The sequence below is a fragment of the Eschrichtius robustus genome, chromosome 19 (genome assembly GCF_028021215.1).
Source record: "Eschrichtius robustus isolate mEscRob2 chromosome 19, mEscRob2.pri, whole genome shotgun sequence".
NCBI classification, from domain to species: Eukaryota; Metazoa; Chordata; class Mammalia; order Artiodactyla; family Eschrichtiidae; genus Eschrichtius; species Eschrichtius robustus.
In genome coordinates, this window is record NC_090842.1 from 61,048,400 (window position 1) to 61,073,420 (window position 25,021).

General features: G+C 43.8%; 1 protein-coding gene across 2 annotated transcripts in view; it reads left to right on the forward strand.

Moving 5' to 3' along the window:
- Positions 1-314: 314 nt before the first annotated feature.
- Positions 315-25,021, forward strand: part of ARHGAP35 (Rho GTPase activating protein 35) — a 120,504-nt gene continuing 95,797 nt past the window's right edge. The window contains exon 1 of one of the 2 annotated variants that reach the window (XR_011071395.1): positions 315-1,039. The gene's annotated coding sequence lies outside the window, so the exon portion shown is untranslated. The remainder of the gene's footprint in view (positions 1,040-25,021) is intronic. The other variant, XM_068528171.1, reaches the window with a different exon arrangement.

The following is a 25,021-nucleotide window of genomic DNA, read 5'->3' on the forward strand; positions in this document are numbered from 1 at the left end:
CCTTCTTCCGGATCGACGAAGTGCTAGGCTCCTATTGGGCTAAGGCGGGCCACGCCTCTCCGTGTTCCCCAATCAACTCCTCCACTGGGTGCGCTCCCTCCTCCTCAGCCCCGCCCCACCGCCCCAAGTTACGTCGCTCCCTCTCTCCTCCTCCGTTTTCCCCGGGGCTGCGCTCGCGCGGCAAACCCACCGCCCCTTGCCTCTCATTGGCTGGTCAGGTCCCGCGCGAGCGGGATCGCGCCCTTCGCTCCCGCCCCCAAAGCTGGGCCATGCCTCTCCCCTCCCGTTTTCTCCAAGAGCCAGGGCGACAAGGGTTTCGGCTGCTTCTGGCGCGCGCAAGGGTGCGCGCGCCTCTCGAGGACCACTCCCTCCGCCTCGCGCGAGTAGCCGCGGCGGCTGGCAACCCCTCCCGCGCACGCGCACTTGGCCACCCCATTCCTCTGCCCGGTCGCGGGTCGCCTCGCGCTCTGTCTCGAGCCGCAGCCACCGCACTAGCGGCATTTCTTGGGGGCGCACGCGCACTGCGCCTTCCGCACCCGTTCCCTGGACGCGGCCGATGCGGTGGCAGTGAGTCCGTCGGGCGCGCACGCGCTCTCGGTTCTGCCGTGCCACGCGCCGGTTATCCCCTCGCGGCGCGCCCTCAGGGGCCGTTATCCCCCTGCAACGGTCCCCGCGCCACGCACGCGCAGCAGCGAGGGGGAGCGCGCGCGGGAGCGGCGACCGCAGGAAGGAGGCGCCGCCGCCGCCATTGCGAAGGAGGGAGGGAAGGAGCGAGCAAGGCTGGTCCGCCCTCCCCCTGGTTCCCGCCCCTCCCCCCTTCCCCTCCCCGGCCCCCGCCCCGAGGGAGAGCCGCGGAGCGGCGGGAGGAGGAGGCGGAGGAGGGAGCCCGCGAGGGAGGGTCTGCCCGGCCCCCCGCCGCCGGAGCTGCCGCCGCCGTCTCAGCTGCCGCTGAACGAGGAGCAGCAGAACATGGCGCCGGGGCCGCCGTCGCCGCTGCCGGGATCCCGGAGGCCAGGGCCGCGCTGAGGGCGCCCAGCTGGTGAGTGCGCGAGCTCGCTGGCCCCGGCAGCGAGGCCGGGCGCCGCCCCGCTGCGGGGTCCAGGGGGAGGCGGGGACGGCGGGGCCCGGAGCCCGCGAACAATGGAGGAGCCGGAGGGGGAGGGGAGGGAGCGGCCCCCCAGCCCCCCGGGCCCCGCCGGCCCCGCCGATTCGCGCTGCGGCCCGGCCCGCCGGGGCCCGTCTGCCCTTCGGACTTGCCCCTGCCCGCCCAGCCCTGCTGTCGCCGCGTCTGCCCCCACCCTCCAACCCACTGGGATCTCGGTGTCTGCCTCGGCCTCCCCCCCCAACTCTGCTCCCAATTCTGCGCCTCCCCCTTCCCTCTTCCGCCCCTCAGTGATGCCCTTCGCCCCTCCTAGATTCTGCAGTGCTCATGGGATCCACCTCCTCAGTGACCCTTCCGCATCCCTTAATTCTCGGTCCGTACTTTGAGATTCGTGATCCTTCTGCCTTCTTCGATTCCGCTCTCCCCACCCTGGATCTGTTCCCTTCTTTGACCCATCTTCTGTTACCCTCCGCTGTTTCACCGCCAGGAGCTGTCCCTCTAGGACCTGTGGTTCCACCTCCTTGGTGATTCATCCAAGACCCTGTTCGTCTTGGCACTGCTGCTCCCAGGTCTTCTCCTTGGCCTTAATTCCACGTCCCTCTTGGGCCCTACTGCCCTCTGACAAAACCTGCTCCACCGCCCCCCCCCATACCCCTGGACTCTCTGACCCTCGTCTGCCTCAGTTCAGTTCCCTGCCCCCTCTCGGACTCCGATGCACTATGCTTGCCTCCTCCCCTGCTCAGACCTTGCTCCCGTTCGCCGTTCAGATCCTTCCCTCTCTTCTAGACCTTTCTGCCTCCCCACTCTGCTCTTCATCCAATCTCAGATCTTGCTGTGCCCTCCAGCCTGCTTGCTTTCTGACTTTGCCTTCCATGAGGCAGCCTCCTCCCCCTTCTCTGACCCTGCAGCTCTCTCGTTTCTGCCTTTCACTTCTCTGACCTTTCTCCCGAGCTCAGCCTCTCCGCAGCCTCAAGCCCTGCAGTCCCCAGTTCCGCCCCAGTGTTCTCCTTGCCGTTTCCTCTCTTCCCCACCTCCTTATTGGCCCTCTTTTGAGCGGTTCCATTCATTTGCTCCGGCTTCCTTTGACCTGTCTCCCCTTCAGTACTTCTCTGTGTAAGACCTGCTTCCAGCCTGTTTCTCCAAGTCCTGTCCTCTTCATTTTGGCCCTTCTTAGATTTGTCCTTTACCTCACTGAACCGTCGATAACTTGTTTCTGACGCATCACCCCCTTCCCTTCCCATTCTGCACCTCAGACTTGCCCCAAATCCTTTTTGCACCTGCTCTTTCATTTGTTCACTTCTGCCCCATCCTCTCTATTTAATGCTTTCCTCACAGCTCTGCCCCTTTTGGAGCTGTCCACTTGTCCACCTATTTTTTGGACCCATTTTAACTTTCTTACTGCTGTCCCCTCTCGGTGTGGTCCTCTTTAACTCTGGTCATCTTGTGACTGCCTCGCACCTCTGTTGCCTCTCAATTCTAAGTTTTCCACCTGATCTTCTCTCCCCCCACCATTTTGATTCAGCTCTCAACCTCCACTCTTCTCCTTGCTCGTATTTGTTTTTTCCTTTTTGCCCTACCTCTTACCCCCTTACTGAGTCTCCTTCCCCCTGCTCTGCCCAGTATAGAGATGTTTTTCCAACCATTCCTACTTGTCACTCCCCCCACCCCAGCTTCCTCTTGGAGCTATCTCGGTTCTGGGCTAGAGTCTCCCTCCCTTTTGTGAGCTCTCTCCCAGATCTGTTCTTCATTGCCTTGTTTTCTCCCTCATCTTTTCTTTCCCCTTGTATCTTGCTAGGCTTCTTCTCTTCCCATTTAGTTCCTATCAGATTTGCTTCTCCCAGCTTCCCCGCTTGACCTGCCCATTCCCACTGGGTGCTTCCCTTCTTCAGGCATGCCTTTCTCTGGTCTCCATCCCTCAGCTTTGGAGGGGAAGGGGCTGGGTTGGGCCTAGGCTTCTGCAGGCTCAGGTTTAGACTGCAGATTCTCTCAGCGCTCTGACCCTGAGGGTTTTATCTCGAGGGATCCTGTGAGATCTGAGGAACTAGGTGGGGGTTGGTTGATTGGTTACTGCTCTCGAGTCTGGGAGTGTCTCCCCCATCTCCCCCATTTCTGCCAAGGTTAGTGGTGGTGGGAGTATATCTCCTTTCCACTGCCCCGCTTTCTTTCCCGCTGCCATTTTGCTCCCCAGCCCCTTCGGGTCCCTGGGCTTTGCAGTTTTGTGTCCTTCGGAAAAGGAGAGTGCAGCTGCTCACAGGTCTGTCTTCTCTTTCTCACTTTCCCTCCCTCCTTCTCTGAGCTATTGTAAAGAGACAGTTGTACCCTCTCCCCCTTTCACCTCCAAGCCAGCACCCTTTGGGAGAATTTAGGAGTATGCTTTTTTGGTTTTCGTCCAGCTGACAAGTCATATATTTGTTTTACCTTCGGCTGGGGAAATGCCAGTTCTCGAGTTCTCCCCAGTCCCACCGGGGGTTGTGGTCGCACTTGGTGTTTACTGCTGTGGGTCTGCAGAAGCTGCCAGTCTTGCCTTCCCTAATGGCCTCTGGTTTGCTTTGTGACCTTTGGGAGGGGTGGTGGAAAGTGGGCTTATTTCTTTTTCACCTCTGCCCCAGGAAGGATTCAGCTTCCTGGTCTTCAAAATGGTGAGGGCCTGGGTTTGGAAAGCTCTTTGCAGTTGTTTGTTGAAACAGAGTGCCAAGTGTCACTTAGATTTCTGCCCTCTGGTATTGCAGGCGCTCCCAGCCACAGGAGCTGAGTGCTTATAGGTAGATCCATGTTTGGGAAAGGGAGGGGGCTCATTGGTGTACCAGGAGTATGTGGGTGGACCCTGACACTCCCCCAGCCTTTTGACTGCCCTGATTTGGTAGAGTGAGAAATGGGTGCCAGGAACTGGCTGATATGATTGGGTTTTTGGTTTATTACCTGCGAAATGTACCTTTGCTGCCTTTTCCTTGAGCTTCAGTGATCTTATGTTGGGGGTAGGGTTTAGGAAATTCATTCAGAGGAAGAGGTGGTTTTTACAGAAAACCAGACAAGCGTTTTCCTTCCTTACCTTGGGAGAAGGACGCTTTTGCATGTTCTAGGTTTATTTATTTTATTTCTTAAGTAAATCAAAAGCCTGATTTTCTTCCCCCCCCCCCCCCCCCGTGGCCTAGGGCAATTGCATATTAAAGCAGCCATCGAGCTGTGAAGGAGCGTTTACTGGAAGGACTTTATTTCTTACTGAGCTATAATCAAACTTTGTTTACTTCAGAACTTATTTAGAATAGTTCTGTGTGAATGCATGTGAAATAAAAAACATTCACTGTCATCTACAGAATTGAACCATTGACTCATCAAATGTTAGGGCATTTGTATGTGAGACGGTGAGGGGGGCTGGATAGCAGATCCATATGGCTCCTTTAGTTTCTAAGTTCTTAGGACTTTAAGTTTTGTGACAAGCAGAGTCTGGTAATTTTAATTATCTGTGGCATTTGTCTTCACCATTATTGACTTTAAGAATTTTGGTTCATTTCTGTTAGTTTCTGTTCATTTCTGAGTTTTGGCCTTGTGAACCATGATTAATTCTCTGAATTTGTTTGCGCTTATGTTCCTCATGTTGGTATAAATAGTTGTTTTGTTTTTTATTCTTAATGTGGAAGTGGCAGCTAATTAAGAATAAAAACAACTGTGTATGCAGTACTGCTTAAATTCGTGTTCCAGGGTTTTAACATCACTGGCAGCATAGAAAGTTTCTGCGTGCCCAAAGCTTACGTTTACATAATAGGAAGAGAGGAGACAGAAGAACAAAGAGCTGATTTTTCTTCCTAAACTGGTAACTGATGTTCCAGAGCTTGTCAGATTTCTCTGATGGTAGCAGAGGCTCCAACCCCTGTATCAACATTTGCTTTCATGAAGGAATTGGGTGCTACAGAAATCTGAGGTGGTAGCCTTGGCCTTCTGGAACATTTAATGTGCCAGTTGGGGGTGGGGTGTGGAGTGGGGGATGGCGGTAGACGACTGTTTTCGACCTTGTAATATGTCTTCAAGGGCTCTTGCCCTGCCTAGAAAATCTTTGTATTACTGGCCTGATCAAAGTTCCTGTCTTTTTTTATACTAGCCTTTCTTTTTGGCTATGTCCCCCCTCCCTTACCCTCTGCCCCTTTTTTTCTTGCTATGATGAAGGCCAAAGATTTAGGACTATAAAAAGATCAGAAGATAGTCATTCCTCTTGATACTGGACACATGCAAGTTGTCCTCCTTGTGCAGATCCATGGGCCTGATGGTGACTTTTGACAAAGGACAGTCTGGGAAGAGTGAGGGTTGCATAGGTGATTGTAAACTACAGCCTCATAGGTGTTTGGTCAGTCTGTATGTGATGAGGAAACACATCAGGTCAATACAGTTGGAGACTGAAAAGATGAGACTAGTTGTCTGTTTCCCTCTAGTCTTGTCTGCTTTCCCCTCTTCCGTGTGCTGTGGTGTTTCTGAGAGGTGTTAGGTCTCTTGTAGGGCCTTCCTGTGATCTGCTTTGACTCTTGTCATTCACCAACTGGCAGTCTAAACAGTGTGTTAACATACTCAGTCACTGTGACATTTTATTTATCATCTAGTTCAGTCGTTTAAAATTTCTTTTCCACACTATATGAAATAGGTAAACTTGGAGATTGTCTGCTTGAAGAGGGAAGGCGACCAGCAGAATACCCTTGGGTTTGGAACAACAGTTTGAAGCTCAGTGCCTCGTCTAGCCTCCTCATTTACAGTTGGGGAAATGGAAAGCTTGCAAAGGGCATGCTGACAGGCTTCCTGTCATAGTTGAAAAAGTAATGGGCATACGGGTAGGAGACCTTCTGGTCTAGGCCTTAACCTAATTAGAGGGACACTTGGACAGAACGCTTTACCTCTCTGGGCTTCACATTCGTAGCCTGAAGTCTTGTGTGCCATTCAGCTCTGATTGTAGATTCTCGCCCTGGATCACATACCACGTCAGAGCTGGGGCTGGGACTGGATTCCTGGTGCTACTCTTAACCACCGCCCCCCGCCCCGCCCCATCAGATCCAGTAACCCAGAACAGGCCAGGCAGTGGGGGGGCTCTTTCCCCAGGGGATGCAGTAAAATGAATTGGATTACCTTTGTTGTATGCTTTTTCAAATATAAAATAAACACTTGCCTCTTTTTCAGGCATTCACATGAAGATTAGTTTATAATTTGGGGAGAAAGGGGCATCCAGATTGTATTAACTACATAACTAAAACCATATACCTCTTAAAAACAGTATGGAATTTTTCAAGCTGAGTCATTGTTGACCCAGGCTCTCAAATAGCAGTGGTCTGAATAGCACTTGAATGCTGGTATTAAGAAATGCAAACAAATCATTCATGTTCATCTTCCTGAAAGTTTATTTCAATTTAATTTTTGATACTATGCTTTATCAGGCTTCATCTATGAAGAATTCTTGAAAATAATACTTGGCATCTGTCAGTCTAATCTTCATTTATTTGCTTCGCTGATGTTAAGAGACACCATTAAGTTGATATATTAGCAGAGAACCAGCCATGAAGCATCCTCACAGGAAAGTAATATTTATTTTAGTCAAAAGTAGCCAGACTTGCCTATCTCCTTCATCCTTTTTGAAATGAACATTTTCATTTTATGAAATTTGTGGCAGTTGTGATGTTGCATTATGCATCTATAGGTATTTCATACTTTAAAAAAATTTTATTTATTTATTTTTGCCATGCTGGACGACATGCGGAATCTTAGTTCCCTGACCAGGAATTGAACCTGCGCCCCTGCAGTGGAAGGGCAGAGTCTTAATCACTGGACTGCCAGGGAAGCCCTCATACTTTTTTTTTTTTTTTAAATTATTGGTTGCACCAGATCTTAGTTGCGGCTTGTCAGCTCCTTAGTTGCGGCATGTGGGCTCCTTAGTTGTGGCTTGCGAACTTCTAGTTGCGGCATGCATGTGGGATATAGTTCCCTGACCAGCGATTGAACCTGGGCCCCCTGCATTGCGAGCGCGGAGTCTTAACCACTGCACCACCAGGGAAGTTCCTACCCTCATACTTCTTTTGCTCTCCTAGTGTCTGCCTTCTTATTTGGAAAATGTTCTCTTGCTAGTAGTCACTATTGTAATATTTGCATTTGGTAATCAAACTTGAACAGTTGAGAGGCAGCTTCCTATGGCATAAACAAGGTTGGATTGATAAAGAAGAAACCTGGGTTCTAGCCCCGGCTCTGCTGCTTACTAGCTGAGTGACTTTGGCCAAATCATTTTCACTTCTCTGGGCTACAGTTTCTTCATTAGAAAAATGAAGGGATTATACCAGTTGGTTCCCATTGTTTCCCATCATACCTAGCAAAATATCTTGTACATAGTAGGCCCCCACTACATACATGCTGATTGAAGCCAAGCTGGTGCCAAAGACTTTTTTCTTTTTTGGGGTGGGAGGGGGGGAGTTGGGGAGATGTGTACACTGACCATAATGGCTATTTTTAGGCTTGAAACTCTTAGATGGCATGCCCTCTTGGTCAGCATTTAATCCGTATACATACATTCACACATATATCCTAAGTGTCTTGACCAGGGCTACACAGCTAATAGATGCTAGGGCTATGTTATAAATCCATGTCTGTCTGATTCTAAAATTTGTGTTTATTTTATTAGACTGCCTTGCCTGTCTGGGATGTAAGAATAAGCTATATTTCTAATCTCTTGAGGAATTCATAGTCAGTTATAAACAATTAACTATATATATAATATGGGGTAGGGTGAGGGAAGTGAATGTTCAATAGACTATTACTAATTTCTAGCTCCTTTGGAGGCAGTCCCATATTAATCTTAAAGATTTTCATATTCAGAGACTGAACACACATTAGGTTCCATATCACAGTATTTTAAAAGGAATCCACAGCCACAAGTACCAGCTTGTCTTTCTAGTCAGCATATTGAAGAAGTTGAGCATTTTATTTCTGACCTGGATTCACACCCAGGTATAACAAAAGTGTAAGTAAATTTGTCTAACAGAAATAGGATGGAAATGTTTGGTCATGTAATGGCCTTAAATCTATATTTCGGGACTTCCCTGGTGGCACAGTGGTTAAGAATCCGCCTGCCAATGCAGGGGACATGGGTTCGATCCCAGGTCCAGGAAGATACCACATGCAGGGGAGCAGCAAAGCCCGTGTGCCGCAACTGCTGAGCCTGCGCTCTAGAGCCCACGAGCCACAACTACTTGCTGCTCTGCAGCAAGAGAAGCCACCACAATGAGAAGCCCACGCACTGCATCAAAGAGTAGCCCCCCCTCGAAGCAACTAGAGAAAGCCCGCGCACAGCAACGAAGACCCAGCGCAGCCAAGGAAAAAAAAATCTATATTTTCTTTGGCAAATAGAAAAGTATCTGAATAGCTCCTAATTGATTTTCTTCTGAGAAAACTCTCTAGACAACTACAAATGTATAGATAAAAATATACTTTGCCCCTTGACTTGTTTGTGTGGAGCTCCCTATAATACTTTTTTTTTTTAATTACAATTCAGAAAGTTATTAAATAATGTTGGGGTGAGAGAGTGTTTTCCAGCTACAGCTAATAGCCTCCTGAACTGTAAAAAAAATATTGTTGCATTGTACTTCTTCCCATCTCCATTGAAAAGAAAGGTCAAAACCGAGGCTTCATCTATTGCAGCCTGCACTGCTTAGGAATAAGACAAGGAAAATGATTACTGTTAATTGCCACGGGCAATTAAAGAGGATTCTTTGTTCAGTAACAAATTGTGTACAAATGAAAGTCAGCACTGCATTAATACAAGATTATTAGATTCTTGAAATCAGCATCTTCAGCTAGAGTGGCTTTCACTTCAAGGGAATTGTGTCACTGGGAGTAGTGTACCTAAATGCTTGGTGATTAAAAGTGTCACTAGGTCTTGGACTTCCTTGGTGGCGCAGTGGTTAAGAGTCTGCCTGCCAGTGCGGGGGATGCAGGTTCGAGCCCTGGTCCGGTAGGATCCCATATGCCGCGGAGCAACTAAGCCCACGTGCCACAAATACTGAGCCTGCGCTCCAGAGCCCACGAGCCACAAATACTGAGCCCGCGTGCCACAACTTCTGAAGCCCATGTGCCTAGAGCCCGTCCTCCGCAACAAGAGAAACCACCACAGTGAGAAGCCCGTGCACCATAGCGAAGGGTAGCCCCCGCTCTCCGCAACTAGAGAAAGCCCGCACGCAGCAACGAAAACCCAACGCAGCCAAAAATAAATAAATAAATAAATTTATTGGGGGAAAAAAAGTATCACTAGGTCTTTATATTTCAGAAATGCTTATTAAGTTTTTAGGTGGAAGGCTGGTAGATGCTGCTTTTGTAATATCATTTTTTTTTAAAGAATTTCACTTTTATTTATTTATTTTTGGCTGTGCTGGGTCTTCATTTCTGTGCGAGGGCTTTCTCTAGTTGCGGCAAGTGGGGGCCACTCTTCATCGCGGTGCGTGGGCCTCTCACTATCGTGGCCTCTGTTGTTGCGGAGCACAGGCTCCAGACGCGCAGGCTCAGTAGTTGTGGCACACGGGCTTAGTTGCTCCGCGGCATGCGGGATCTCCCCAGACCAGGGCTCGAACCCGTGTCCCCTGCATTGGCAGGCAGATTCTCAACCACTGCGCCACCAGGGAAGCCCTGTTATATCATTTTTAACGGACTGATATCATTGAATATTTTAATGCTGCTGACCTATAGGAAATTTCTTCCACTGATTGGTCAGTCAGTTGAGGAATGCACATAAAACCTTTGATAAATGAGGAAAAAGGACCCTGACTGCTGCGGGAGTGGGTTGTGGCATATGCCTAGTATTAGTCAACAGCCATGAAGGCTTAAAAATGGTCAGTTGAGCTAAAGTAGTTGTGATTTGATGTTACATGTGTGTATGCAAGGAATACATATTTTCTTATGTACAGATTCCCTTAACATTTTTTCTTTTTGTTTACTTTTTTTTTAAATTAAGTAGCAACTTACATGTAGAAAAGTACATAAATCTTAAGTGTACATTTCTGAATTTTCTACATCTTGTACAGACCCCTTTTTCATATGATGGGACATAATTTCCTTTCCACACAATTCTTCATAAGTTGGAAACTGAGAGTCTGTCTGTAAGGCACTTCAGTCATGACTTTAATATACAAATGTGAATGTGTAGGATCATATTTATAACTTTTCCAAGTTTGTTCGAGGTCATATACCTGATAATGAATGGGATAATACTGATCTCATACAAATTACAAGTGTCAAAAGCATCTTGTAATAACAGATCTTACCTATTTGTGTTGTAATTCCAGAGTTTTTGGGTCTCTGTTTACTTGGAATTAAAAGGAAATAGGTATGGTCACTGCTGTGACATCATGATGGGACTGTCAGGCACGCAAACTGGTGTGAACTTTCTGGAAAGCAGTTTGGCAATGTTTTAAGAGACACAATCCTTGATCTAGTTATAGGTATCTATATGGACCCAAAACTAGAGATGACCACCAAGATTTTATACAAAGATGTTAATTATAGTGATGTGTATTGGAAAGAAGAGAAGCAATCTAAATGTTTTAACTTTAAGGGAATGGTCACTTTATGGAAAAGTCTGGAGTCATGTAAAAGGGATGTTTTTGGAGAATTCTTGACATGGGAAAGTGCACACAAAATAAAATTAAGTATGAGAAAAAAGCAGGATATAGAACTATAAACAGTGTGGTTCCAGTTATTTTAAAATATATATGGGAAAAAGTGGAAGAAATATGCCGAAGTGCTGTTAGTATTTATCTCTATGTTGTAGAATTTTGAGTGATTAAATTTTTTTTCTGAGTTTTCCCATTTTCCATAATGATTTTACTGTTTTTGATTCAGAGGAATAAAAGGTTAAACAATTTTTTTTTTTTTTGGCAGAGCAGTTGTATTATATTTGGTTTTTCTTGAAAACATATGAAGGAAAAATTGAGCTGAAAAGCAAGAAATTAGTAATAGTGAGGTCTGTTGGACTCCAGTACCTTTTTTTTTTTTTTTTTTTTTTTTTTTTTAGAAGGTTTATTCAGGAAGAAACACACTCCACAGACAGAGTGTGGGCCATCTCAGAAGGCGAGAGGCCGACTCTAGTACCTTTGAAGGTAAGGCAGTTACCCTTTTTTAGCACAATAATTGAATTAATTATAGCAGTATTACCAGTTAATAACAACAGTATGCTTATTGAGTACCAGGAGACTCCTGAGTGTTCCCTCATATTCTCCTTACCGTAATCCTCTGCTCTGAGGTACGTGGTATTTCATTTTCTAGTGAGGGAGCTGAGGCTTCCTGAGGGAACTTACCCAAGGCCACAGGGCTGATAGGTCCCGGAGGCAGTCTGGTTCAGAGCCTTTGCTTGGAGCCCCTGCTTTCTGCCACTTTCTCTGGTGTGCTGTACACTTTACAGAACTGATTTTACCCCAGAGATGAGGAAGATAAAAGTCTACTTCATGGCTGATAGCTGTAGCTATACCAAGGTGTCCCCCACCCCAACCATGCTTGTTTTAAAGGAGCCATTAGTACATTACTTTTTCCTTTTCTTGGTCAAAATCAGGAATGGACATGGAACTAGTTATATCTTCCCTTTTAAGGGCCAAAAAATTCTTTAAATCGGATTTAAATAATTTTATTTATTTAATATAGTTGATTAATTTTACTTAAATATTTAAATAACTTAAATAATTAAGGACTATTAAGCAGAAGAGGGAACAAACTGGTTCTCTGAGCTCCAAAGGATAGAGGTATCGGGAGACAAGTTTTATTTTTCCCTTTTCCTCCCTGTTCAACCAATGTTTGGGTGTCTACACTGCTTAGAGTACCAGTTGTACAAAACATGCCTCCTCCTCTCTGAGAGTTTATATGCCATTTATAAAACAAAAACAATTCTTCCCTTACAGGTGACACAAGGAACACCCTGTTTCTGTACCAGAAAGTAAAAAATTTAGAAGGCCAGTGGCCTGATTTTTTTTTTTTCCCCGATCTTATCTTAAAGAATTAAGTGCGACTGAACATTTCAACACAAGAATGCGTTGACTAGGAAGACAGATATCATCTTATTATGAGAAAGAAAGTGGTCCAAGTTCATGTTTTATCTTGAATACGGAATAATTTGGAAATTAACAATTTTACCTTCTTTGTTTTTATTGTTGTTACTAACAGGACATTTGCACACACATATACCTGTTCATTTATTGGTCATTCTTTCTTTCACTAGGGAGAACATCGAAGACCTGATGTTCATTTGCAGTGTGAGGGGTTTACATTTAGACATGAGGACGAAATTGCAAAGTAGCTTGGAAGCTCCACAGGGTTTTTTTGTTTTGTTTCCCCGTTTATTCTGTGAACCCATCACATTTGTCCTAGAACACGTCAATAGAAGCATAGTATTTGTTGACTTAAATATATGATTTTTTGAGAGAAACCAGGAAAAATAAAGTCTCTGGAATCCTTTAGTCCTTAGATTCTTGGGTTTCTTCAAGTGATGTAAAAACCCTTTCTGCCGTTTTCATTTTGCTTCTTACCAACTTTGTGACCTTGGACAAGTCATTTATCTTGAGTTCTTGTCTATAAAATGGGCCTAAATACCTATTCTGCCTGCTACAAAGGCTTTTTGTGTCCGGTTTTTTTTTGGAGAACTAAATGCCAACAGTGGATGTGGAATTCTGTAACATTGGACAGTCTTTCAGTTTTCTGGGAGGATGAAAAAGCACAGTTTGATTAATTAAACTGTTTAAGTAGGCCAGCATGTTAGAGGAAGCCTGATGAAGTTTTGAATCAGTAGAACAGCATGTGCTATTGATCTGTAATCTTGTAACTCACCCCAGGTAGCAGCCAATTTTAGGGTCTTAGCAGGGTCTCACACATCTAAATGTTGTAGGTCATAGGCCGAGTAGCAGTTGTTGAGGTCTGTTTAGTATTCACAGTGTTAGCACTGAGGCCTCAGTTACTCCTCCCATCGGGATGCATGGCCTCGGGTCGAGCCCCAGTCCCACCTCTTGCCAGCTCTGCACCCTCAGACAACACACTTAAACTTTGGTGCCTTCAGGCACCTCATCTATAAAAAGGGGAATATAATAGCGTCTACTCATAGGGTCACTGTGCAAATTAAAACAGATAGTGTATTTAAGAAGCTTAAGATCATGCCTGCGTCACGGTAAATGCTCTGTAATGTCATTATTGGTGCAGTAGTTCCAGACTTGGCTTTTACAGACCAGTTGACAATATGGTGGTGGGAAAAAAATATATTAATTTACCAATTTTTAGTTTCGCCAGGGAGGACATTAAAAAAAAAGAAAGGGAAACTAGTCACCGTTATTTCGTTGAAGAAAAAGGACCCACTATTAGAATAGAAGACAGCCATTTTCTCTTTTTTGGCCGCGAGGCTTTCGGGATCTTAGTTCCCCAACCAGCGACCCCTGCAGTGGAAGCGCAGAGTCTTAACCACTGGACGGCCAGGAAATTCCCAAAAGATAGCCATTTTCAAGGAAGTTGGCAGCTTTACGTGGACATATGTAGGTGTATGTTTCTAATTCTCATTTTTACATAGACTGGGGAAAACTGCCACAGGCCAACACGAGTAGTATGTGCACAGGTATTAAATAGACAGATACCTGTCTCAGTTCCTGCATTTATTGTAACCTTAAGCTCTTCTCTGAGCCTTAGTTTTCTCATGTGTAAAGTAAAGATACTAATAGCTGTCTCACAGGGTTGTTTTGAGAAACCGGGGTAATGTATGAAAAACGTTTGGCATATAGTAAGTGTTCAGTTGATAGAGCTTGTTATTCTCAAATGATTAGTTGAGTATTAAGCCAGTTAAGCAAAATCCCCTGTGCTTTGTGCCACTGGGAATTCTGAGAAGTATGGTATTGTGCTTGATTGCAGAAGTTTCCTACAAAGGTGTCCTCTTCATTCTTTCCTCTCTCGTTTATTCTCAACAAGTCACTGGAGGCACTAAACAAAAACCTGACTGTTGCTCCCCTGCTTTAAAACCTTGGTGCTTTTCTATGGTCTGTAAGATTAAGTCCAGATCACTAGTGTGTTCTATGGAATCCTTTATACGCTTTGGCCCATCGTGCCTTCCCAGTCTCCAGAACACGCTCTGTTCTTTTTCTGCCTCTGTGTGTTTTTTAAATTAATTAATTAATTAATTAATTTATTTTTGGCTGTGTTGGGTCTTCGTTGCTGTGTGGGCTTTCTCTAGTTGCAGGGAGTGGGAGCTACTCTTCGTTGCGGTGCGCAGGCTTCTCATTGCGGTGGCTTCTCTTGTTGCTGAGCACAGGCTCTAGGTGCGCGGGCTCAGTAGTTTTGGCTCACGGGCTCTAGAGCGCAGGCTCAGTTGTGGCGCCTGGGCTTAGTTGCTCTGCTGCATGTGGGATCTTCCTGGACCAGGGCTCGAACCCACGTCCCCTGCATTGGCAGGTGGATTTTTAACCACTGCACCACCAGAGAAGCTCTGCCTCTGTGTTTTTGATGAAGCTGGTTCCTCTTGAGAGTTCCCTTACCTATCCTCTGATTGGTGAATTTCCTGCTCATTCTTAAGCATCCTCTCAAGTGTCCACTATTGAGACCTTTCTTCCTGGGGTTTTTCCTCAGCTCTGTTCCATTAGCACTTTGCTGGTGATGTTATACATATCACTTTTTTGTGTGTGTAGTGATATGTTTATATGGTTCTGAATCAGCAGTCACAAAACACCCATACTGTTCCCTTATCCCTGTCCCCCAGCCACCCACTTGTCCCCTGTGGAGACATCAGTGTTCTACCAGAGATATTTTTTTCCTTCCAGAGATACTTTATGCGAACAAGCAAATAGAAGTATGTATGCATTCCACCCCACCCCCTTTACATGAATAGTAGCATACTATGATTACTGTTCTGCATCTTCCTTTTTTCTACTTAATATTTTGGGAGATGTTCAGTGTTAGCACAAAGGAAGCTTCCTTGTTCTTTTTTTACAGCCTCGTGGTATTCCACTACACAGATAACACTGTAATTAGCCAGTCTCCTATTGATGGATATTGGATTTGTTTCCAGTTCTTTGCTTTTGCAATCAGTGCCGTAGGGGAAATGTGAATATATGTCAATTTGCATGTGTGAGATTATAGCTGGAGGAGAAATTCCTAGAAGTAGAATAGTTATCTTCTACTACTTCTTTTCTTCTTTCTTTTTTCTTTTTTTTTTTGGCTGCCATGGCTTGTGGGATCTTAGTTCCCTGACAAAGGATTGAACCCCGGCCACTGCAGTGAAAGCGCTGAGACTAACCCCTGGACCACCAGGGAATTCCCATCTTCTGCTTCTTAAAGCTAGGAATTTGTTTAAAAAAAAAAAAAAGCTAGGAATTTGTTCTTTTTTGTTTTTCACTTTTCCTCATAAAGTGCCTAACTTGTCACTGGTGCCTAATTAATGCCTGAATGAAGGATAGACTAGTCCAGCTGGTAAGCCAAGATGGATTTTTGAAAAAAACTGGACTTTGATATCCTAAGTCCTGATATCAAGGGTCCGCAGCTAAATCCTAAAGCTTGCCGAAGTTCTGGCAGCTGTCCCCCCATGGCTTTGGGTGTTACAATAGCGCATAGGACATGGTTGGAAGATGTCTGTGTAGCTCGCTCAGCTTGGGACAGATGTGACTTTTCAAAACCCCCCTCCCAATATGACAGTCAATACAATATCCCTCTTCCCCTAGGGAAATCCTTTTACTCTCTCACCAAGTGAAACTAGGTCCTCAGAGACTTCTGCAGTAATAATAGCCAGTACTTCTTTAGTCCTTTCTATGTGCTAGGCACTGTTTTATGCACTTTACATGTATTAACTCAAGGAATCCACGTTAACAGACCTCAGAAATAGGTACTGGTACTATTCCTGTGCCCATTTTACAGATGAGGGAACTGAGGGCAGCATGTGTTTAGGTAAGGTAGGTAGATTCAGAGAAAAGAGAGTAAGAAAAAAACACCTGCCCCTTAGAAAGTACCAAATTGTTATACAGTTTTACCAGGCTGGTTTTGTGTGTGTGCTCTCTTTTCTCTCTCTGTCTCTGCAGTTTCACCTTAATTATTGACCTTGATTATTGGGAAATGTTTCTCCCACTGAAGGGTATTTGGATGAACATGGTACATTCTTTCGTTTGTCCCCTTGATCCCTAGTTTAGCTTACCTGTTAAAGATTTCCAGAATGATCTAGCAGTTAATTCCAGTTCCATTTTCTGCCCCTCCTTTTTAGTGAGGTCCTAATTGGACTTTATAATCTAGTTTTTTCATCTAATCTTATCTTAGCAAAATACAGTCAAAGCCTGTTACCCAATTCTTTCTGTTATGCCTCCTTGAAAAATTTGCTTTTGATTTTTGGGGAATAGCCCTGGGAATTTTGGTATTGCATGATGTTCAAGGGAAAAGCCGGTGGCATGTGTTGTGTGTCATCAGCCAGCCTGGAATGCTCACTTTAATAACCATGTCAGATGCATGTCTTCCCGGAAACCTTGCCCAGATCCTTTCTCTATTTCCAAGCTCTGAATCAGCATCAGAGCTTCTTTTAGATCAGCCCTGTCTAATCACCTCTGTCCTTTACAACGGCCATCAGCCGCGTGTTTCTACTTGAAATGGAGCTAGTGTGACTGAGAAACAGAATTTTAAATTTTATTTAATTTTGATTAAACTTTAAATGGGCAAAGCATTAGGGAGTGCAGATGTAGACTGTATCCTCCACAAGGGAGAGATTCTTCTTTTCCTCCCTCTCCTAACTCTGACATAGGACCATGCTTTTTATGTATTTGATGAATGTTTGATAAATAGCCCCCAGATAAATAGCTGAAATATGTAAAGAAAGTTAAAATATTCCTTAAATTCTACTTCCTAGGAATAGCCATTTTTAAGAATTGTGTTTTAGTTGTAGAAAAAATTGCCAGTTTTCATTGGCATTTCAGTGATTTCTGCAAAGGATTCATCCTTGATTCTACAAATTGAAATTCACCAGGGTTGTTGTAGGTTTGGGAATTTTCAGAGATGGAGGCTTAGAATAAATATAATAGAAAGGGTCATAAATTTAATAGAAGTATGACTAATGTTGGTCAGGTAGCTTTATGAAGATTGTTGTGACAAAGTGGAATTCTGTCCAAATGATTAGAGTCCTTAGTGAAAATCTAAGAGGATGAATCATTCTTTCCACTTCCATATCCCAGATGATTTTGCTGGCATTTTGTTTTGAGGATGAGTCGGGTGTTCCGGTGTTTTTGGCTTGATTCCTTCTTGGGATGATTGGGGTATTTGAAGAGAGAGAGATTAAAGGATTTATTCCTTGCTAGCAAGACTAAAGAAGCAGAAGCGGATCTGCTGTCATTTCTTTTCTCTTCCATAGTGGAAGCAGCACCATAGGCCAAGTTCTTTTTGTAAAGGGGGAGGCTAGGGGCGTGTGTATGTGCGTGCTCACGTGTATACGCTTTTCCCATGTAAAGATGTCACTGATTTAGTTTTTATTAAATTTCCTTGAATCCCTAATGGTTTTCCCTACTCCAAATCATTTGTTTTTGGGAACTTCCATTCTGTTCTGAAATGATGTAGTATTTACATTCTAAGTGGGCTGGTGATGTTGGGGCCTAGCGAGGCATGGATAGAGTGATGAAAAATGATAAAACTGTGGTGCTCAGGAGTAAAGGAAGGAATTTTTTGAAGTCTTTGAATTAAGTGGAATGTGGCATTGGATCCTGGAACAGAAAAGAGAATTAATGGAAAAACTGAAATCCAAATACAGTCTGCAGTTTAGTTTTTTGTACCGGAGATAATTTCTTTGTTTTGACACGTGTAAGTCTAAAATTATTCTAAAATAAGTTTAAAGAAAAAAAAAAAGAAAAAGCCAGGAAGAGCAAGAGCATTTAAGGGCTGTGAGTTCACTAAGTGGGGTGGGGTTTACATAAATTTAGATTATATAAGGGCCCTCTGGGAGCTCTGCCTCTCTCTCTGTCCACTTTCCTCATTAAACTCAGTGTTCCAGCCACGTTGGATGACTGTAGCTCTTCCAGAGATCCTTGCTTCTGACTCTTTTCATATACTGTTTTCTTTTTTATGGTATATTTTCCTGCCACCCCTTACCCCCAACCAAACCAAACCGAAACCAAAACCAAAACAAAACCAAAAACAACCCCCACAAACGGACAAACCAAAAAAACAAAAACACAAAATTTAACTAATTCTTTAGGTCTGCCTTAGATTTTATTTCCCTCAGAAAGCCTCCCCTAACCTGCAGTGGTGAGCCCCTTGCCTGAGTTTATCCCTAACGTGGTACTTATTACTCTGTGTTCTGATTGTCTGCTTTCTTCTCTCTTTATCCAACTACGTCTTAACACCTTGAAGACAGGGGCTGTGCTTTTCACCATTTTATCTCTAAGCATATAACCAGGGATCTAGGCATCATTGATGTTCAGGAAATGTTTCTTGAATAAATATCTTTACAACCAGAAGCAAGACTCCTACTCACACCCCCTCACCCTCTCAGACCCCACTGGCAGTTTCCCTCATTCCTTTAGGGAATGGTGGCTGTAGTTTGCTGTATAGTGGCATATATACGATAGATGGCCAAATCCCTGCCATAGAGAGAGAAATCAGGACTATAGAGATGAGAAAGCACATTTTTAACGAACTTAGTCTTGTATTTCAAGCTCCCAGGGGTCCAATTCAGGAAAATATTTTGTTTTAAAATCTGCTAGTTATGTACCAGACTATCTTTTCCTGTACTACATTAATTTATATCTCACTTTACTATAAGAGATAACGTGTAGGTTGTTTTAAATCTGTTCTTTAAGTAAACCATTATCTAGATAATTAATATTGTCAGATATGACACCTGCTTTTGAATTTCTTACATTCTGTTTGGGGGAGAATGAACATGCTTACCCCCCAGTTTTTTACTGTGGCATAATAACATGAATCAGGTAGTGAGAGTAGCAGGGACCCTTTGTTGTGGTGGGCAGTGAGACATTGCCAGTGCTAAAGCTATTACCTCTGTCTTCAATTTCCCGAATGTGGGTATGACCTCTAACAAACAAAAAGGTTGATGAATTTGGGTTGCATCTAGTTAGACGGGGCTTAGAGATGCGGATTCTAAGGAAAAGTTACGAACTCAAGGGTCTGTGGACCCTTAAGGGATTGAGATGGGGGAATGTCCATGATGCTGTCAAGAGTATGTGCTGAATTTTGGTTCTGTTTATTTTCTGTGAAGAGAGGATCTGTAGCTTTCTTTTAATTCTCAAAGGGATCCATGACCCAAAAAAGATTAGAACCACTGGTTTAGAGTAACACTGACACCCATGGCCTCATTTTGTCTCCCTTTTATTTCACCGTTTTAGATTGGGCACTGCGTTTTGTTTTTCCCTGATATATATATATATATATATATATATATATATTTATATATATATATTTGTTTATTTATTTATTTATTTTTAAACAAGCATGTCAGTTGATTCTTTTTTTTTTTAATTTATTTTTTTTGGCTGTGTTGGGTCTTTGTTGCTGTGCGCGGGCTTTCTTTAGTTGTGGCGAGCGGGGGCTACTCTTCGTTGTGGCGCGCGGGCTTCTCATTGTGGTGGCTTCTCTTGTTGCAGAGCACGGGCTCTAGGCGAGCGGGCTCAGTAGTTGTGGCTCCAGGGCTCTAGAGCACAGGCTCAGTAGTTGTGGTGCGCGGGCTTAGTTTCTCCACGGCATGTGGGATCTTCCCGGACCAGGGCTCGAACCCGTGTCCCCTGCATTGGCAGGTGGATTCTTAAGCTCTGCGCGACCAGGGAAGTCCCTTTCCCTGATATTTATTTGGAGGTGTCTACTGTTGAACATCTAAGGGAGGGAGGAGTGTGTAAGTTTTCTTTTTGGAAGCTTGGTTTATGGCTCTTAAGCCTTCATGTATTCTCTCATTGTTTAGTAAAAATGTCTTTGTATTTGAAATATGATTACTACTTTCCTACGTCTAAGTAGCTGAGCAGTGGTCATATAAAGATGAAAATGACTAGGTTCTGGCCTTAAATAGGCTTTCAGTGATATACAACGTAAGTGCTCAGAAATGGTAGCTAATATAGTCTCATGGGAACAACTGTCATGTAGTGTCATGGCTATAGTCTTGGAAGATGTACGGGGTAGAATAGGAACATGAGGGGAAAATTATCTAGACTTTATTTTATTGAAATTTCACCGTTGGGGTTTCCCTGGTGACGCAGTGGTTACGAATCTGCCTGCCAATGCAGGGGACACGGGTTCGAGCCCTGGTCCAGGAAGATCCCACATGCCGCGGAGCAGCTAAGCCCGTGCGCCACAACTACTGAGCCTGTGCTCTAGAGCCCGCCACCCACAACTACTGAAGCCTGTGCACTTAGAGCCTGTGCTCTGCAACAGGAGAGGCCACCGCAATGAGAAGCCCGCACACGACAACAATGAGTAGCCCCCGCTCGCCACAACTAGAGAAAACCCACGCGCAGCAACGAAGATCCAAGGCAGCCATAAATAAATAAATAAATAAATAATAAAAAAAAGACATTTCACTGTTGATTTATCTCATTACGTCATTGGTATTTTGTAAACCTTTGCGTGCAAGGGTGTAACATAGATGAGGTGCTTAGGGTCATTGACAAGCTGGAGAGGCCCAGTTGGAAATACAACAGTGACTGAGGTCCAAGCTGTGACACACGCATTCACGTGGAACTCTTTTAAAGACTGTTGACACCATTTCCCCCCTTCTGTGGACAAGGTTCTCTTTGCCCATAGTCACTCAGCACGTATTTATTGGCCACCTGTACGTAGGGTGTGTAATACTGAACTGGAACCTTGGACTGGACTGTTTACTTACTAGGAGATGGCAGTATCTTTTGATCGATCCCCATAATCAATATAGTGACAAGGTCCTTTTTGCTGGGAGGCAGTATAGATGGCCTTTGGAAGTCAAAATGCCAGAGTTCTAAACCCAGCTCTGCCATTTGCCAGCTGAATAGGCTTGAGTCAGGTCAGTTGATCCCTCTGAGCTTCGGTTTCCTCTGAAATATAACTATTATATAGGACTTCAGTATTATATACTGCATATCAGCTGCTTTGCGGAGGGCCTGTCACGACGTAGTCAAGCCCAATAAGTAGAAGCTGTTTTGTTACTAGCTGATGGAGATTATAAAACTTGGAGAAAGTCTCTCATTTTATTTATTCACTAAGGATAATTACTACGTCACTCAGAAGAGAGATTCTACGTATGTGAATGGGGGGAATTGGGTACTCCTGGTTAGTATTAGAAACTGCGGATATGTCTTTTTTTTTTGGTTAGTCCTGTTTGTTCCATAATTTTTACTAGGGAAAGGTTCTTAATCTGGGTTCCTGAATTTTTTTGTGTAAGTGCATTTTTCTGAGAGAGAGGGTCCATGTTTTCATCAGATTGTCAAAGGGATCCTTAACTGCCAAATGAATAAGAATTGGTTAATTGACCTATTAGGTCAGTATAGAGTCACAATTGGTACCCTTGATCTGAAATTATCCCTTATAGTAATATATTACTGAGAGAACTTTTCCAAATAAAAAGAACGTAATGAGGATATAGAGTGAATACTCAAAAGCTTTTGTGTGCTACCCTTATCTATTTATTTATTCTTTAAGCTGGGAGGAAGTGGGACAAGTAGGAAAGGAAGAGAGGTATCAGAGGGAGTAAGAATCTACCTGAAGAATTAAATGCCAGCTTCTTGCCCACATATTCCACAGACTGATTCTAGGTCATCACTCAGCCTCCTCTTCCCTCTACTATAACTTCCAATGAGGCTGAATCACTTGTTTTCTTCCAGACATGTTTTAAGGTTTTATCACCTCATGTTGGTCCCTCTGCCTAGACTCTCCTTTCTCCCATAATTTGCAGGTCCAGTTCTCTGTGCTTCAGAGCTCCTTCCTGATGCTGCCTTTCTTAATTGTCATCAGCTTATAAATCCCTTGAAAGCACTCACTCTCATTCATCTTTTGTCCTCCAGAGGCACAGTCCTTTGTTATAGAGTTAGGCACTAAGGTGAAGAATGATGCATAAGATGGAACCGAATATCTGCTAAAGGGAGGAAAAAGATACAGGTTAAAATTACTGAAAACAGAAAAAATGATCAGATGCCAGTGTGAGTTCTGAATTCTGGGAGGGAGTTTGGGAACCCCTTTTATAGCTTCGGTGACAGCCTGGGTAGGGAGAAGAACCCACCCTGAATTAGGAAGCAGGAGTGTGGGGAATAGGTAGCCAGCATTATGGCCTTGGCCAGGTCATATCACTTCTGGACTGGGGTTATCTTCTCTGGAAAGTGGGTTGGACTTTTTGAATATGTAATAGTGATGGTGTTGATGAGCATCTGCTGTGTACTAGGTGCTATGAGAATATGATAGGGAACAACCAGACAAGGCCCCCTGCTTCTGTTCCAGTAGAATGTATTGGGTGGGTTAGTCCCTTCACCAGCTTTAAAATTCTGTGATCTGGAGGATGGGACACCAATCTCTGCTTGGGATTGTTGTGAGGATTAAATGAGAAAGTGCTTTGAAGATTATAAAGTGCTCTTCTCTTATTTATCAATATTTTGAGTACCCTCCATCCCCCATCTTTGACCTATAACTTAAACAGATTAAAAATGTTTAAAATGTGTATGAAGGTCACTGCCAGCATTTTTACATTAGCCAATCCCCAGTGAGGTTTCATGCCATATTGTAAGCACATTAGCATAGGAAGATTGGATAGAAGCTTTTTGCACCAGTAGGAGTATGAACTAATGATCCCAGGGTTTAGGTAGAGTCAGGCACTTAATTCTTTCCATTATAAGTGAATCCCTTAACAGGATTGGAATATAGATCTGTAATACCATCTTCCCCAACTAAAAATGTATTTGAGGAGAGTACATTTACTTATGAATGTTTCTGAATTTTTTCTACATTGGGTTTGTTTCAGCCTTTTAATTGAGTTCTGTTTTTTTTCCCCCTGAAGATTTCAGGCTGTCTCTTAAATTCTTTATTTTATTTATTTATTTTTGGCTGTGTTGGGTCTTTGTTGCTGTGCGTGGGCTTCTAATTGTGGTGGCTTCTCTTGTTGCAGAGTGCAAGCTCTAGGCGTGCGGGCTTCAGTAGTTGTGGCGCGCGGGCTTAGTTGCTCCGCGGCATGTGGGATCTTCCCGGACCAGGGCTCGAACTCGTGTCCCCTGCATTGGCAGGTGGATTCTTAACTACTGCGCCACCGGGGGAGCCTTGTCTCTTAAATTCTTAAATGTAATTTCATTCTGGTGAAGGCTGCATGTTGGGGAAAATCAAACTTCTCTACTGATATGGGGCTTTTTGACCATAAATTCAGGAGACAGTTTTTCTTCAAGTGCTTGCATTTTGTGATTAGGATGAAAATTTTAAAGCACAACTCCCTTGTCTTTAAAATTGTCCCAGAACCCTCAAAACAGAGAGCAAATGATGCAATTAGGGTGCAATCCATTGCCTGTGGGTTTCAAGGGAAATCATTTTCTACACAATTCGGAAGCTCATGGATAAAGTCAAGATTCCTTTTATATCTGGTGAATTTTGTCAAAAATGACCTGATAAGGTGAGATTCTTACCTTGAGGTTAGAGTTTTTGAGTGTTAAGCAATGCTAAGCAATGCTGTGAAATTTCTAAGATAGCTCTGATTTATGAATAAAATGTCACTTCTGATTCATTCTTTGAGATGTTTTTATTCTTTTTTCCTTGGAACTTTAAATGGAATTGACTTTGTTCACACTACTCTGGTGTTTTTCACTTTTGGTGAAAGGAAAGACTTCCATCCTTTCCTGCTGTCTCCTGTGTTACGTCTTACTCTGCTGTTTGTGAGTTCTTGGGATTGAGATAAAAGATGAATTTTTACCTACCCACTGATTTTTAGTGTAGATATCTTAATTCCTTTAAATTTGAGACTGACTTTCTTTCCATAGAATTTAATTTTATGATTGTCCTTATTGGGGGCCAAACCCCTCAGGATTCATATGAACACAGCTGTCTGATCAGTAAGGAAGATGCTTCTTCCAGAGCCTTGAAAGAGTATTTCTATAATAGTGGAGTCACATAATTACTTTTTTTTTTGGTGACTTTTCAGGTGTACTTTCTGTGTGAGTAGAAATCAGTTTTTGCAACAGTTTTGCAACAGTTTTGCAATGTTGAGAAAAAAAAAAGAGGTTAAATTCAAGGGCAGAAACGTATAGCATCTTCTCCCTTACATTGTTTGAGAACTGAAGAAAGGTGCAAGTTAGTGTTTTCTCACAATTTAATGCTCAGATGACTGAAGTCATATTAATTCTTAATTGCAAATTACTGAAGTTTAAAGACAACCATTTTCCATCAAGTCTCATTTTGGAAATGGTCTTTGTGGTTAAAACCATGAGAGACATTCTGTTTCTTCTGAGTCTTGGGTGACATCAGTGTGCCCATTGAGGAGACAGAATATTGAATCCTGACCTACTTTCCCTTCCCAAGTGGGTTTAAGAAGCCGTAAGACAAGGTATGTAATAGTACTTTGAGCAACATCAGGTGCACACACATTTTTATGGGGAGTGTATTATTAAAGTTTTGCCTCGAGGTAGATGAAAGCCTGTTCCTCTTATAGTGGAGAGCTCTGCTGAAATAGCAAATGGATTATAGCGATAGTAGCTTCTGTTTTCTCCAGAAAGCTCAAGCTGCACAGCTGTTTTTGTCCATTCAGTCTTTGCAACACTGCAGTGTTGGGGTTAAGCCATGTGCATAGGTTTCAGAAGCAGGCAGCTAGGGCCACACGAAGCTGGGTGATCTAGAATGAGTCACTTGACCTCTCTGAGGCTGTTTTCTCATCTGTAAAATGGGGATTATAATAGTACCTGACTTGGGTTATTGTGAAAAATGAAATGAAATCACATATGTATATTGTTTATTTGGTGCCTGGCTTATGAATATTTGCTATTATTA